The sequence below is a fragment of the Leptidea sinapis genome, chromosome 10 (genome assembly GCF_905404315.1).
Source record: "Leptidea sinapis chromosome 10, ilLepSina1.1, whole genome shotgun sequence".
In the NCBI taxonomy this organism is placed as follows: domain Eukaryota; kingdom Metazoa; phylum Arthropoda; class Insecta; order Lepidoptera; family Pieridae; genus Leptidea; species Leptidea sinapis.
The window spans coordinates 14,949,426-14,965,273 of record NC_066274.1 but is presented as its reverse complement, the minus strand read 5'-3'; the positions used below and the strand labels follow the sequence as shown (position 1 = coordinate 14,965,273).

The window sequence follows — 15,848 nt, the reverse complement described above, 5'->3', positions numbered from 1 at the left end:
TAATTGTACTACAAGAAATAAAAAATTTATCTTATTGCCTTGACGGTAAGGCGATTTTAGTCTTTCTTCCCTGTACTTAAAAAACCAACGAGCCGAAAGAAATTTTCACTCCAACAATTCATAGCTATTTTTCAGCTAAGACAGTCCGAAAAAAAAAACTGTGTGCGTGTAATCTTTACGCGCGATTGAAGTAAAACTTAATAATAATTAACTTTAGGAAAAATTAACAGATACATTAATATTATATTACATTAAATAAAGACTTGTTACCAAATAAGCACTCACGTATTACTAAGGAGTTTTATTAGATTTTATGCCGTTTTTTTTTCTCGGGCAAATGCTAACGATATAACGTCATCTTTTGAGCAAAGTTGGCATTTTCTCTACCTAAAATAAAATTATGCCTTTATAATAAATAATATTATTTAAACAAGTGAGATTTTATATATTTTACAAAGAATGATATAATGTTATATTTTGATATTATTATTCATCAGAAAATAAAAACTTAAACTTTTTACAGGTGAGGTCATTATCAGGTTCTTGGTTCTTATGTATTGATGAAAGAGTAAAATGTGCCTGGGATTCCACCATTTAATTTGACTGATTTTTATTTTTATTTTCTATTTATAATTCATTAATACCTATGGCACATTTTAAAATATTCACTCTTTAAATAAAATAATTGATAATAAGAAATTGAAGGTTATAATAGCACATATTAATATGACGTTGTTATTGAATATTAACGAATATGGCTGTATGGGCTCGATCCCTTTGCCTATCCTAAAAATGGACGAATAAACCGAAAACAAAATAACGAATGTCACAAATGTCAGAAAAATTCTGATAACTTAGATATTATTTATTTCAAAAGTAGTAATGAATAAGCACATTATACACTTGGAGATTTTCAAAAAATGTTACTGAGCATATTGAAATGTTTTATTTAAACCATAAAATAATAAGGACTTAAAAAATTGTTTCAATTGACTTTTTTACGGAGCGTTACTTCTGTCAGAAAAAAATCTACGTTAACCCCAAGTCGCCCTAAATAATTTGTACTCAAAAAACTAGCTGACCTAGCAAACGTTGTATTGCCGATATTAAAATCGCGACACAAAAGTAATTGTTTATCGTAGATGGGTGAAAATTTGAAGTTGTATGTATTTTTTAATGCTGACTCATAATCAAACAAATTAAAAAAAAAATGTCAAAATATTAAAAAAAAAAAATTCGTGTGGACCACCCTTAACATTTAGGGGGATGAAAAATAGATGTCCGATTCTCAGACCTACCCAATATGCACTCAAAATTTCATGAGTCGGTCAAGCCGTTTCGGAGGAGTTCAAAGTTTAACACCATAACACGAGAATTTTATATATTAGATAAAAAAAAGGCTCAATTCGAAAAATCGACAAGAAAGAATACGTTAAAGTTATCTGAAGTCAAAAAAATACAAACGATAATTAGTAGTAATAATAATAATGAAGAACTTCAGAAGGAAGAAAATATAATAATTTATTCGTTCATTTTCTGAAGCTTATTTTCGCATAGCGAGAGTAAAAATGGGGTTGCTATGGTAATGAAATTAAACATTATCGTACAAATGAAATCTTTTGGATTTTATGAAAAGAATACAAAGGAACACTCTAATATTGATATATAAAATAGAGAGTTACATTTTTTTGGAAATACTTACATGTTATGGTTTTTATTACAGAATTTTCAAATGCTCGGAAAAAAAGAAAAATCCAATTATGTTCAATCCAAAGTTTTTTTTAATAAAAATAAGGGACGAGACGAGCAGGACGTTCAGCTGATGTTAATTGATACGCCTTGCCCATTACAATGCAGTTCCGCTCAGGATTGTTGAAAAACCCAAAAATTCTGAGTGGCACTACAACTACGCTCGTCACCTTGAGACATAAGATGTTAAGTCTCATTTGTCCAGTAATCTCACTAGTTACGGCGCCATTCAGACCGAAACACAGCAATGCTTACACATTATTGGTTCACGGGAGAAAAAGGAGCCGTTGTGGTACCCATAATCTAGCCGGCATCCTGTGCAAACTAGCTTACCACTGGTATGATTAAGGTTTGTGTAATGTCCGTTTCGCTTCAATTAAATACCACAGGCGTAGTCACAAAGTGCGGCATCTAATAATACGTCCAAGCAGGTGTATTCGAGCCAGTCTCGAAGAATGTGTGACGTTTACGTGCCACATGTTCTGTTAAACTTTGCTAATATTTGACCCTAAATTGCCGGATTGCGTAGTAAAACTTTGTAAAAATAATACTACAAGAAATAAGACAGACACTGGGATCACATATCATCAGTAAGTATTTTGTATTTTATTAATTTCAATGTAAAATAACACGAAGCGTATGTTACAAAATTTGAATAATGCAATTGAGTGTCAAGATGCGACGTTAAAAAGCATCTAATAGTTGCCGTAACAAAAAAGCTGTTGTTCTTAGGTAGCGCGGTATCCAGTTGGAGCGCAGCGGAGAACTTAATGTAATTATGTTCAAACATACTTTTAAACTAGCTATATATATTTTAAACAAGTAGTTAGTAGCTAATTATATTTTAATAGAAAATAATTTTGAATTGTAAATTTTGGAGAAAAGTGTATAGATTCGATTTATGATTTCCCTTGGGAATTGTTTTGGTATAATTTAATATTTAAGGAAAATAGTTATCTTCTATCTAAGGAAATTGTATGTGAGGGAAATAGGGGGTTCATTTAAAATATAATCAACTCAAAACGACTGAATAATTTGGGATGGGATTGCGACTATTCGACGTGGAAGTCTTCGTATATGGTTCTAGAAGATTTTTTAAAATTTGTCTTCAAATATAGATCTTTTCGCTGTCATTCATATAGGGATTCTTTAACATATTTTCAGGACTGAACTGCCACCCTTCGATGCAAAATTCTTTCACACTTTCTTATGTTTTTCCGATTTACGTTTGTATTTTTTAAACCAATAAAAACAAAAGACTGTCATTTTCCTTCATTCACTTGTTATGTTTTTACATAATATACAAATATAATGTTTAATATACGTAGTAGAAAGCTACGCAACGCCAAGTGATCCAGCCGTTCACAGAGCACTGGGTCCCCGACAATTCGAGCTGCTCTGCGTTGCACATTTTAAAAACTCTTTAAAATGTCGTTCCAGCAATACTGCACCTGATCACAATACACGAACTAGCCATGCTTGACTGGCAGTTAACATTCTGGAGATAAGAGCTGAAGCCCTTATCTAGACTAGATCTAAACCCCTTGGACTACAAAATATGGCCGTTTTCAAAAAACACGACCTGCTCTAAACAACATGCCGACTTAGGGACGCTTAGGAAATCTTTAGAACAAGCAGAGAATATATTTCCCATGGGAACAGGGCGTAAATCCATATTTGTGGCCAGGCAGATTATAGGCGAGTGTTAAAGCCAATGATATTCGGAATATAATTCTTCAAATATTATATGTAATTGATACTTTAATAAATACATATAAATTATATATATTTACTAGCCGTTCCCACGCGCTAAGCTGGGCGAATTTTAAAAGTTAACAAATTACATTTTCATCCAAATTGTTTCCTTTTAACATTCATCTTATTACAAATACACAAAAAATAAGTAGTAATAAATTTCGTATCGAATGGTGGTAGTTTCATGTCGATACGATCAGTGATTTAGGCGTGATTGAGCCTCAAACAAAGACCATTTTCATTATATATATTATACTAGCTGCCCAGACAGACGTTGTTCTGTAGATAATAAAAAAAATAATGTTTTATAGGAATTTGCCAATAATATTTAATTACATCCAGAATTATTTCGTAAAAAATGCTCACTGTTGTTATAATGAAATTGTTTCGCAGCGAAACTGTCGAACCGTCCGTCATTAACTTCCCTCATAGAAAATATCTCCATACAAAACAAATATTGAAAATAAAAATTATTATGGGTCCCAAATCGACATAAAAACTATCCTATCTCTCAAATTGGACCAAACTGCACTGAAGCAACCATGAAGTAATCCCCATTTGAATAAGTACATCTAATTTAAAATACATTGAATAAATAAATTTCTTTATATTTTTTTTTTAATTTCAAATTTTCCTTTTCGGTGTAGGACATTAAATTTCAACAAAAACGGTCATAAACATTTTTTCGCTAAAAGGCATAGAAATTGTACAAGGCTTTAAAACTATAAAATAAATTTACTAATACGTTAGTAAAAAAGAATGTTGTTCTATTTAATAGAAACATTGATACCCACTTTTTTGACTTTTTATAATTTTCGTTTTTTAAAGCCTTGTATTTTTTTTTCTATGGGTTTAAGCGAAAAATTAAAGATACTTTTCTTGTAGAAAATTTAATTTCCTACAAGATAATGAAAAGAAAAATTTGATTTTTTTATCTACGATTAACAATAAAAGATACAAAAAAGTTTTTTTTTTCAATGCATTTTAAATACGAAATGGGTCCCCCCCATGCGCAAGCTCAACTTTCAACATATCGAGCTCATCTTTTAGGTTTTTTTTTGTCTAACAAAGAAACTTTTTAGATATACTTACTTATAAAAAAAATATTCTGACGCAGTTTAATATGTTTATGTCTTATTGAGATTTCTTTACTTTATAAAGTAAGTAATGCATTTTTATTTGTCACAGAAGTTTGTGGTGTCTTTATTTTAACCAGTTTATGGAAATGTTTTCTCTTTTTTTGCGAAAACAGTTTTAATGTAGTTATTTTTTGGTCAAGAGTAAGTTAAATTGGATCGACTTAGTTTCATTATTATATAAATCAGTTCACGTGGAACATTTCAAAGCATATCGTTTTTACTATTATATCGTAGTTTATCTGTATATTTTTTCAATATGGATGTTCTCATAGTATTTAGTCTTGATCTTAAACTATTAAAAAAGACAACAAGACTCTCTGAGAATTAGGTTCTTTTTTACTCTCTGAGGTAATATGAATGGAGTTCATGACTTATTTCTTTCGTCATCTGACATATAAAATATAAAAAATATATACTTAAACAGTTTTAAATTAAATTATTACTCAACAAGCATTTGAATAGGTTATACAATAATCACGTATAAGTGATAATTATAACGTCAGGCAATACCATAACAATCCAAAGAAAGGCAAATGAAATACAAAGTTCTTTTCATGACAATTCCAATAAGTCCAAATACGGCCCATGAATACTAATTTCTATTAAGAAGTTCCGGTGCCTTCTAGCTTCTTCGCCAAATTAGTTCGATCGTATAATTTTTATTAGAACCCTTTAAATTTAGTTGATTTTGCTTATAATAATAATAAAAAAGGTATATTTGGTTCAAAAAATTACAGAAATCTTATAACTATTAACAATAAATGGAAGGAATTTTAATTCTCAACGCTGGTATTCTATAGACAACGAGACACAGACTTCGAGATTTAAATATTTATATATTTATAATCCACCAAGTCAACTGCTACCATAAACATAAACATTGACAATGAAAATAATAATATAGGTACATATAAAATTATATACAAAAAATGAATTAAATAAAAATAAGTCAGTTAGTAATACACTAATTATCACTTTAAAGAACTTAATAATAACATATTAACATTATATCATAATATCATAACATCGGTAAGTAATCGGCTTGCTAGTAAGCTTCACTATGTTCTTACTATTTCGAACATTTTTTTTATGGGATAGGAGGACAAACGAGCGCACGGGTCACCTGTTGTTAAGTGATCACCGCCGCCCACAATCTCTTGCAACACCAGAGGAATCACAGGAGCGTTGCCGGCCTTAAAGGAAGGTGTACGCGCTATTTTTAGAGGTACCCGTGTCGTATCGTCCCGGAAACACCGCACAAGGAAGTTCATTCCACAGCTTTGTGGTACGTGGAAGAAAGCTCCTTGAAAACCGCACTGTGGAGGACCGCCATACAAAATCATGTGTGGCGGTCCTCCACATTTAATGTCTGACACAATCGTGTTATTAAATGTGTGTAATTAAATGTCTGTGATTATGTCCTATGGTATATTGCTATGGGGCAATGCTGCCGATATTAATACAATATTTGTGCTGCAGAAGAGGGCTATTCGCGCTATTTATAACCTAGGTCCTAAAGAATCATTGACAGCAAAATTCAAAGAAATTAACATCTTGACTGTTGCTTCTCAATATATTCTTGATAATGTAATGTATGTTCATAGGCATATAAGTGAATTTGCCAGATACTGTCATAACCATAATGTTAACCCAGGAACAGACATAAACTTATGATGCCTACTACTCGGCTAAGTCTAGTTAGTAAGTCTTTTGTGAGGCGGTGTATAGGCTTTTACAACAAGATCCCAGAAAATGTTCAAAACAAAAGTATTACGTTATTCAAAAGAATTGTTAAAAAACGTTTGTATGGTAAAGGTTACTAAAACATAAATGACTTTCTTAATGATACCGCTGATGATTGGGAATGGAGTGACCGCCCTCAGGCTATTAAATAATAAGATTGATTGTACAATATTACTTTGTAAACATTTTTTTTTGGTTAAAAAAAAAGCCCGCTGAGTTTGTTGCGCCCATTCTTTTCAGGTCTGAGCATTAATTTTGGAATGGGTGGTAGTTTTTGACTTTCAATAAGTGATGTCACATCATATTTTGAATAAAAAAATATTTGAATTTTAATTTTAATGTCAGGAAGCATAAAAGAGACTGCGCTTGATCTTATATAATTTAAATGGTGGGTACTTATGGGACTTCTCTTACAGGTTGTAGTAACAAAAAATATTTAAACATGGCCTAGACACGTGTTTTGTTAGAGTGACTTAACTTTTTCCAGTTGGAGGTTCCTTTGCACAGAATGCCAGCTGGATTATGAGTACCACAAAGGCGCCTTCTCCGTGAAGCAGTAATAAACATTACTATGTTTAGGACTAAAGGGCGCCGTAGCTAGTGAAATTACTGGGCAAATTAAACTTAACGTATTACGTCTCAAGGTGACGGGCGCAATTGTTGTGGCGCTCAGAATTTTTGGGTTTTTCAAGAATCCTGAGCGGCACTGCATTGTAATGGGCAGGGCGTATCAATTACGATCAGCTGAACGTCCTGCTAGTCTCGTACCTTGTTTCATAAAAAATAACAATAACGACGTCTATAATGGAGTTTATCTTTTTCTATTATGAAACAGTGTAACAGTAGTGTTTTAACTTAAATAATATTATGGTAAACTAATACAAATATGGTAGCTGCACAGGTATTCTGGGCTTAAGAGACTTAACATCATATGTCTTAGAGTGACGAGCGTTATTGCAGTACTGCTCAGATTTTTGGGCTCAATCAAGAAAAATCGTCATAAAATTTTAATCAAAAAATAAAATCCCGAACGCGAGGGAAGTTCCGTAAAATCTTTTCGTCCCAAATACAGCAGTGTTTGAGAAGAAGGTTTTTAGCAGTGAGTGTTGTGAGTGAGATAATACAGAACGTAGATGTGGTCAGTATGGGCTTTATGAGGAAGCTGACTGTTGCTCAGCGGGAAATGGAGAGGGCTGTGCTCGGAGTTTCCCTGCAATATTGAATCAGAAATTAGGAGTTCCGTAGAAGAACTAAAGTCACCGCCCACGTGCTTGCGAAACTGAAGTGGCAGAGGGTAGTGCATATAGCTCGACGGACAGTTGGAAGAGGTAGTGTTGGTAGGTCAAGATCGCCGGAACAGGTTGGATGAGGGCAGCGCAGGACCGATATTCATAGCGATCTTTGGGGGAGGCCTTTATGCAGCACTGGGTGTCTTCCGGCTGAGATGATGATGATGATGATATATATATCTACGCTGATATACAGCATTATATTAGTGACAACAACATATCCTCGTAGCAATAAGCCATATAATATATGGCTGGCGATATATGATGCTGTGAAAATAACTAAAATACACACTCTCAGAATGTAACAACATTAGTGTACTCTCTAATATTTATTACAAATTGTCACCAATGATGAAAGTCCTTAATTAAACAATTAGTTATTTATTAAAGTAATAACCCTCAATTCTGGGATTAATTACACAACTTAAATTTAAAAACAAAATTTATGAACGATATGGGACTCTAACCTGCGACCTCTCGCGTTCAGGGCGAGCGCTCTTCCACTGAGTACCGTGGCGAACACCAAGCCAAAATGACGAAATTGAGTTAAGATGCCTTGATTATGATTGATGATTCTTTCAAACCTAAACAATTTGTTATTGTTTAAGTGATAACAGTTATCACACATCACAGCGGTTGGCTCAGTGGAAGAGCGCTTGCACGGAATGCGAGAACTAAAGGGTTCGAGTCCCGCATCGTTCTTAAATTTTGTTTTTAACTTAAACTTGTGTCCTTAATTAATTCAATATAATTCCTTATAAGTACAACATTTCCTTTTCATCAAAAGTAGCGCAGAAATAAGATTTTTATTCGTAATTATGTTGTCTTTTCATCTTCAATTACTGGAGAAATGATTTAACAAAAGGCGTCCCTATAATCGGAAAACAAAACGCCTTGAAAGAGAATTTGAAGATCACGAGACATCATTGGACTAATTTACTTCGTTATTTCTGAATGTGTTCTTCTCCCTTTGTGTACTTATTCTATGCTTAGTTTTAAATATCTACAAAGGGATCATTATCCCTTTCACGAAAATAATAATTGTTTAGCTCTTGCTCTAGCGTAAGCTCTTTGACTATTTTTTATTTATTTGAAATCTATAAATAAATTACTTTTTAATGGATTATATCGTGTGTAATTATTAGTTGCTGTTTTTACATAAAATTTTGCGTAAAAGTTACATTTTAATTATGATTTTAGGTTACCCGACGTTTCAAGACCTTTCCAGATCTAGTTTCCAGGGGGACTGCAGATAAAATGAATCAAGATAGTATATTTTGTCATAGTTGACATTATGAATTTTAGCGCCATTTATTGCCTGGTGGTGGTATATGCTTTATTAACTGACAGTTTTCTTTTCTTTTTTGGTGTAAGTAGTTTTGGGGTTTAATTTAGAGATTATTCAAATCTGTGGTTTCTTTACATTTAATAAGGTTTCAATTAAATCAAATCATAGATCAAAGAAAACACTTTTTCACGTTGACAATTTATATAGTTGTCACTTAAATTTTTGAATTTATCAATTAAATTGATAAAAAATTAAATGTGACCGACCGTGAGGCATCGTAAAAAGAACTGTAAAAATTATAATCATTTGAGATCATTCTTATTAGATATTTTTTATTTTATGATAATTGTAACAATAGAGCTATCCTGTAGTTAGTATCTATGTAAAGTAGCATTCGATAAATATTTAAAATCGAAGGACTACAGTACGGAAAGTTTGAATGGAATGAATCAGATTAAGTCTACCATTCAGGAACATAAAATCACATTATCATTCACACACTCATACCCGTCCGTACTCACACTCTCACTATATATACACACACAATCATAATCATAACGTAAATTAGACATAAATGAAACTGTTCTCAACATGCAGACAGTAGGCATACTATTATCTAGTCGTTATAGTATGTTTTAGATGGGTCAACTTCATCCATTCACATCTGGAGTATCTTTTTTCTTTGGTCAGATTCAAAGTCAAATAAGTTTTATTCAATTGGGCTTTTACAAAGCGCACTTTTGAATCGTCACTACAAATATTTCTTTTAAATTACTAGTAAATTCAGTGTGTTCCATGTGTTCATAAAAAGTTGAGTTCCTGAGAAAAACATACAAGAAACTCAACGGCCACTCTTTTCAATCAAATAGAGTATTTTACAATGGCTGTAATATACATAACAAAATTTTGTTACTTTGTAAGGTGCTTCATCCAATATATAAATCGTGTTTAAATAATATAAATTATTTCATTAAAAGTAATAAAGAATTAACTGTATAAATATAAATTATCGTATATTGGACGCATCAACCTTTAGAGCTTGAATGCATTGCTTGTGTAAGGATGCTTCGTGAACATGATGGTCGTGATTACTGTCACAATTAGTAATTGCATTCAACAAATACAATGATTTATTTTATCGGTACTATCTAGCAGTTAAAGTTAAAGTAGAATTACTTATTAGTCTAAGTTAAGGCTAGATTGTCATGCAAGTGGGGCAACATTATAATATGTAACTATATTATTATTTTCCCTAATTGAAAAAAAAGTATATCGGTCGAGGAATTATTTAAATAATTTGTGATACATTTCTAATTATACGAAAGAATAGGGCAACATAATCTAATGATAACCACTTAGTTATGTACAATAATTCCATTTAATATTGAATATCATTCAGTTATATTATTATTCATTTAAATAAATGAAGGAACTGTATAATAGATTGTTTCTTTTAGAAAATTTAATGAATTAGGCGTTACTTTGCGGAAATCTATCATTATACAAATGATTTAAGTTTTCTTTTGTGTTAATTCCGCCAATATTTTTGTTTAAAAAAAAACAATTCGACACGTGTTTCGCCTCTACACGAGGCATCCTCAGGACGTGTTGTCTCGCCAAAATCTGGCACGAGACCTCGTCTCTTTTTCTTTTAAAAAACAAATATTGGCGGAATTGACACTAAAGAAAACTTAAATCATTGGTATAGATTGTTTCTTGTTTTAATAAATATTATTATTACTAGCTAAATACGGGCTAACAAAAAAACAGAAGAGGTTTCATGGCTGTTATCACAACAAGATAGATAATTCAGTAGCAAATAGTATTTTAATTTGATTTAAACAACAGTATTTTATCGCTAAATATAACGTTAACTTTTAACCGTCAAACTATTTCAATCAGAACCGACGTATGGGAGATCTATTCAAGCCATTAACCAACTCGATCTGAAGAGTAAAGTGCAGTGAAAACGCTTTGAAGTTCAACAGCCGAAGCTTCGGTTGGCTATGCAATTAATCTCAGCAGGTGTAGCGATGCTATCTGACGAACAAATTATCCCGACTCCGACTTGAAATTACGACTAAGTGGCAGACACGAGAAACCATAAAGGCTATGAATACAAACTCGCATGATAACTCGACGTAATTATTGAAATTGCGGTTTTACGGCTTTGTATCCCTGGCCTTTAAGTGACGTATAAAATGAATAACAATTTTTAAGCTTCAGTAATACCGGTGATCACATCCCCGTGAGCATGGCTCCACCATCCAACAGACCCCGTTATAGGAAGCGTCTGAGCCATAATTTGACGCGACATATTATCGCAATAACAAAATACATAATTTCATTTTGCAGCCGCTCAGGATACTTGAAAAACTCAAAAATTGAGAGTGGCACTGCAATTGCGGAGGTCACCTTGAGACATAAGATGTTAAATCTCATTTGCCCAGTAATTTCACTAGCTACGGCAACCTTCAGTCTGAAACACAATAATGTTTACATATTACTGCTTGCGGTAAAAGATCGTGGGCCATTTTAGTTTTTACATTTGATCGGTCACTGTGCGTGCATATATTAAGGATGCTGCAAGTATAAATAATTTTCGGCACAAACAATATAATAATAGTCAGTCTCGTGCTAGATTTTGGCGAGACAACACGTCCTGAGGATGCCTCGTGTAGAGGCGAAACACGTGTCGAATTGTTTAAAGACAAATATTGGCGGAATTAACACTAAAGAAAACTCAAATCATTTGTATAATATAATAAAATATATCATAATAATAGAATTTTTTGGATGCGATTACTAATAACACCAACACTCTTCTCACGACCATCATGTTCACGAAGCATCCTTACACAATCAATGAATTCAAGCTCTAAAGATTGATGAATCCAATATAAATTATATTTATACAGTTTCTTTTTTACTATTTTTTATGAAATATTTGATATTTACAAGGCTTTCAACTTTGAACGCAATTCATATATTGGATGCAGATTACAAAAGCTCTATATGATTGAAAAGAGTGGTCGTAAGTTTCTTGTAAGTTCTTCTCACGAGCTGTACTTTTTCCGAACATATGGTAGATTCAGTAATTTAAAAATTTGATTCATAAGCGCTTATTTTAAGCCTAATTGAATAAAGTTTATTTGAATTTCAATAATATTGCTGTTATAAGCCTAAAATTAATTAGACTCGATAGTAGCGATACAATGACGAATTATGTGATGCAAGTTATTGAAATACTTCTGAAATTATCGTGTACAGGGTTTGCAAGTGAAGAGTTTATTGGAAGTTTAATGTTGAAATAGACCTATAAAGGTTACCTGAAATATACTTTCCTATCACTATTAATTCGGATTGTCAAGCATACGGATATGACAGAACCTTAAAAAAACGCCTACCTTATCTATTAAACAGCTTGGACATCCGACTAGAAACGAGTAAAAACTGCCTTAAAATAAAAGTTAGATTTTTTTATTATATTTTTATCAATATTTGTTAATTACATATTTATTATACTTATTACTTGTATAAAATCAATGTTCTAATAAGCATTAATGTATTAGAAGAGACTTGACCCTGCAGACAAACTGTCCAAACAGTTTTGCGGGACTATGTTAGCTTTTAAGATTCTTTCTGTAAATGATTAATAGTATAAATAAATAATAATAATGACTCTGATCTGACTTGTTTTTATCTCTATTTCTCTCCTAAACATTTTGATTTTTTCACATTATGAGTAATATTACTGTAGTCTTAGTTTTATTGGTCTCAATAAATGCGAAACAGTGGCGAATTATGTGACGCGAATCATTAAAAAAAACCTCGGAAATTTGCGTGAACAGGCTTTGCCGTGAATTGACTGTTTTAAGCCTGCAAGGCTTACCTGAAATATGCTTCCCAATCACTAATTATACGAATTCTCTATACATGATTTGAATGTTATTGGTACGTGCCTGCTTAGTATATGGATATGGCATAAATCTAATTTGTTTTTGTCCAATATGTAGTTTTATTATCTAGCTGTCGTACAACAAGTCTGAAAAAAATTGTGGTATTTTTTGCTTCGCGTAAACATTTTTATTTTTTTACATTAAGAATAATATTACTGTGGAGGGTAATATATATTGGTCTCAATAATTTTAATTCAGTGGCGAAAAATGTGATGCAAATCATTGAAATATCTCGGAAACTTTCGTGAACGGGCTTTGCCGGGAATGAAGAGACAATTGCAAGTTTAATTCTGAAATATATAGGTAATAGGTTTATCAGAAGTATACTTCTCTATCACTATTTATACGGATTGTCAATACAAGATTTGATTTTTATTGGTACATATATGGATATGGCTTCAATCTAATTTTGATTTTATCCATTATATAATTTTATTATCTAGCTTTCATATAACAAATCTGAGAAATTTGTGGTATTTTTGCCTCTCCTAAACATTTTTACTTTCTATTTTTATTTTTTCACATTCAATTAATATTAGCCTCGACAGTAATATAATTCTAAGTATTTTACTTGTTATGTATGTTTATTTATTAATTCTTAGTATTCTTAATGTAGTAGAATAATATTACTGCTTAGGCTAATATATATTTAAGTATTATAAATCATTGAAATAGCTTGGAAAATTTTCGTGAACGGACTTGGCCGTGAATGAAGAGTCAATTGGAAATATAATTCTGAAATATGCCTATATAGGTTTACCAGATATATACTTCTCTATCACTAATTATACGGATTGTCAATACAAGATTTGATTCGTATTGGAACATCTGCCAAATATATGGATGTGGCTTAAATGTTATTTGCACAGACATACATCCAAGTAGATAACGCAAATCCCTCCGTCTGTATGAAAACCAAGCGTGTTATTTTTTTAGTACCTACTGTGACGTCGATAAAAATGCCAGTGCATCGAGCCTAACGTTTAGCCACTCACCTCAACATTAGTTGACGTTTTCAGTACATCTATAGTCGGTAAAATGGGCAAAATATTTTAAATCATAATAAAAAATAAAATAAAAGCGTCAAAGGAAGAGCATTACTCCTCTTTCTGTCCTCTTTTTGACAAGCGCAGTACATACACTCGCGGCATCTATTTGGATCCATGTCTGTGGTAATTTGTTTTTGTCCAATATGTAGCATTATTATCTAGGTCTCATCTTAGATATCAATCTGAGAAAAATTGTGGTATTTTTTACCTCTACTAAACATTTTCATTTTTTCACATCTAATAAATATTAGCCTCGACAGTAATATTATTCTAAATAGTTTACTTGTAACACATTATCTTAATTTATTATTTCTTAGTATTTTTAATGTAGTAGAATAATAATACTGTTTAGGCTAATATTTATTGGTCTCTATAGTTGCGATTTAGTGACGAATTATGTGATGCAAATCATTGAAATACCTCGGAAATTATCGTGAACAAGCTTCGCCGTGAATTGGATGTTTTAATGCTTGCAGGCTTACCTGAAATATACTTCCCTATCACTAATTATACGGATTGTTAATAAAAGATTTTATTCTCTTTTTCCAAGCATATGGATATGGCTCAAATTTGATTTGTTTTAATCCTATATGTAGTTTTATTATCTAGGTCTTTTTTTTGTTTCTAAGACATACTGTACTATTTTTGCCTCAACATAAAAATTGCAACAAACCTGTTTCTAAGATATACAGTGGTATTGTTTGCCGAAATAAATTTATCTCTGCGTTTACAGTTAAAATATTATACTTTACAACTACCAAACAATCCATTAAATAACATTATTGAGGGATTCTCACTTCAGCTCAACACCAGTTCATTGGTAATAGTAAAATTAACATTGACAATATATTGAGTAATTCATTCAATTATTATTACATTGTGTGAACAGGTGGTGTTATTACTAATAAACAGTTATAACAAATTAATATTTTTAACAATTAATGCAAATGTAAATTTAACTGTTACGATTTTATGCCTTACAGGAAACAGAGTTACAGTATTCCGGAAAAGCGCGTACATAATATTCAAACATTCAGTATATTATTTAAATAGAAAGAGTAGTCATATCGTAAGCTTTATAAATGTGTTGAAAAAAATAATGATAATTCACCAAAAATAAATACGTAAAGAATGGATAAATAAATCATTTAAGAACTTTAATGTTAATACACACAGTTTTGCCGTAGAAACTATGAATATGTTTTAGAAATCAATCAAAAATACTTACAAATGTTTGTAAAAAGCAATTTCCAAATAGAGTCAATTTAATAATCACTAATGCTCAACTAGTAATATAACATTATAATTATTATAAGGTAGTTTGCGTCTACACTTTCTCAAAGTTTTCGTAGCACTGTAAGAATCACAGACACGTGACGTGCGCTCTGTTTCGCGTGTCCGGTGTAACTGAGTGGAGTGAGCTCCAGACCTCACCGTCTGTAGCTCGTGACAAGACAATCTTTCAGTGTACTGTGCCTCTCAACAGATAAAGACAACTTGCGAGCTTTCACACTGGTAATAACCGCCCAATGGGGCCATTGTCTCGAGTACGTTTTTGAATGGCCGCGCTGAAAATATTAAAACAAAAACTACGGCGTAAATGTAAAGGCGTCTCGCAAACTTGCTGATTTAAATCTGAATAGCTGTAGTAATAATAAAGAAATATATCTTTATATGAACAATTTTTTTCATATTTCTCCCTATTATATTATTAAAGTATTTAACTTATGGGGTGTATCAGTTCATATTGTTAAATCATTAATTGAAATTATTGTTTCTGATTTGACCTTAATTTATAACAGCTGTATTGATGAGGGTGTTTTTCCTGATTTATCTAAAGATAGAAAAATTAGACTACTTTTTAAGTATGGCAGTGT

The 15,848-nt window shown here is 31.8% G+C and overlaps 1 protein-coding gene across 1 annotated transcript in view; it reads right to left on the bottom strand.

Moving 5' to 3' along the window:
* LOC126966330 (lachesin-like) overlaps nt 1-15,393 on the bottom strand; it is a 136,237-nt gene extending 120,844 nt beyond the window's left edge. Inside the window, exon 1 of the mRNA XM_050810320.1 lies at nt 15,200-15,393. The gene's annotated coding sequence lies outside the window, so the exon portion shown is untranslated. The remainder of the gene's footprint in view (nt 1-15,199) is intronic.
* Between the last annotated feature and the right edge of the window lie 455 nt (nt 15,394-15,848).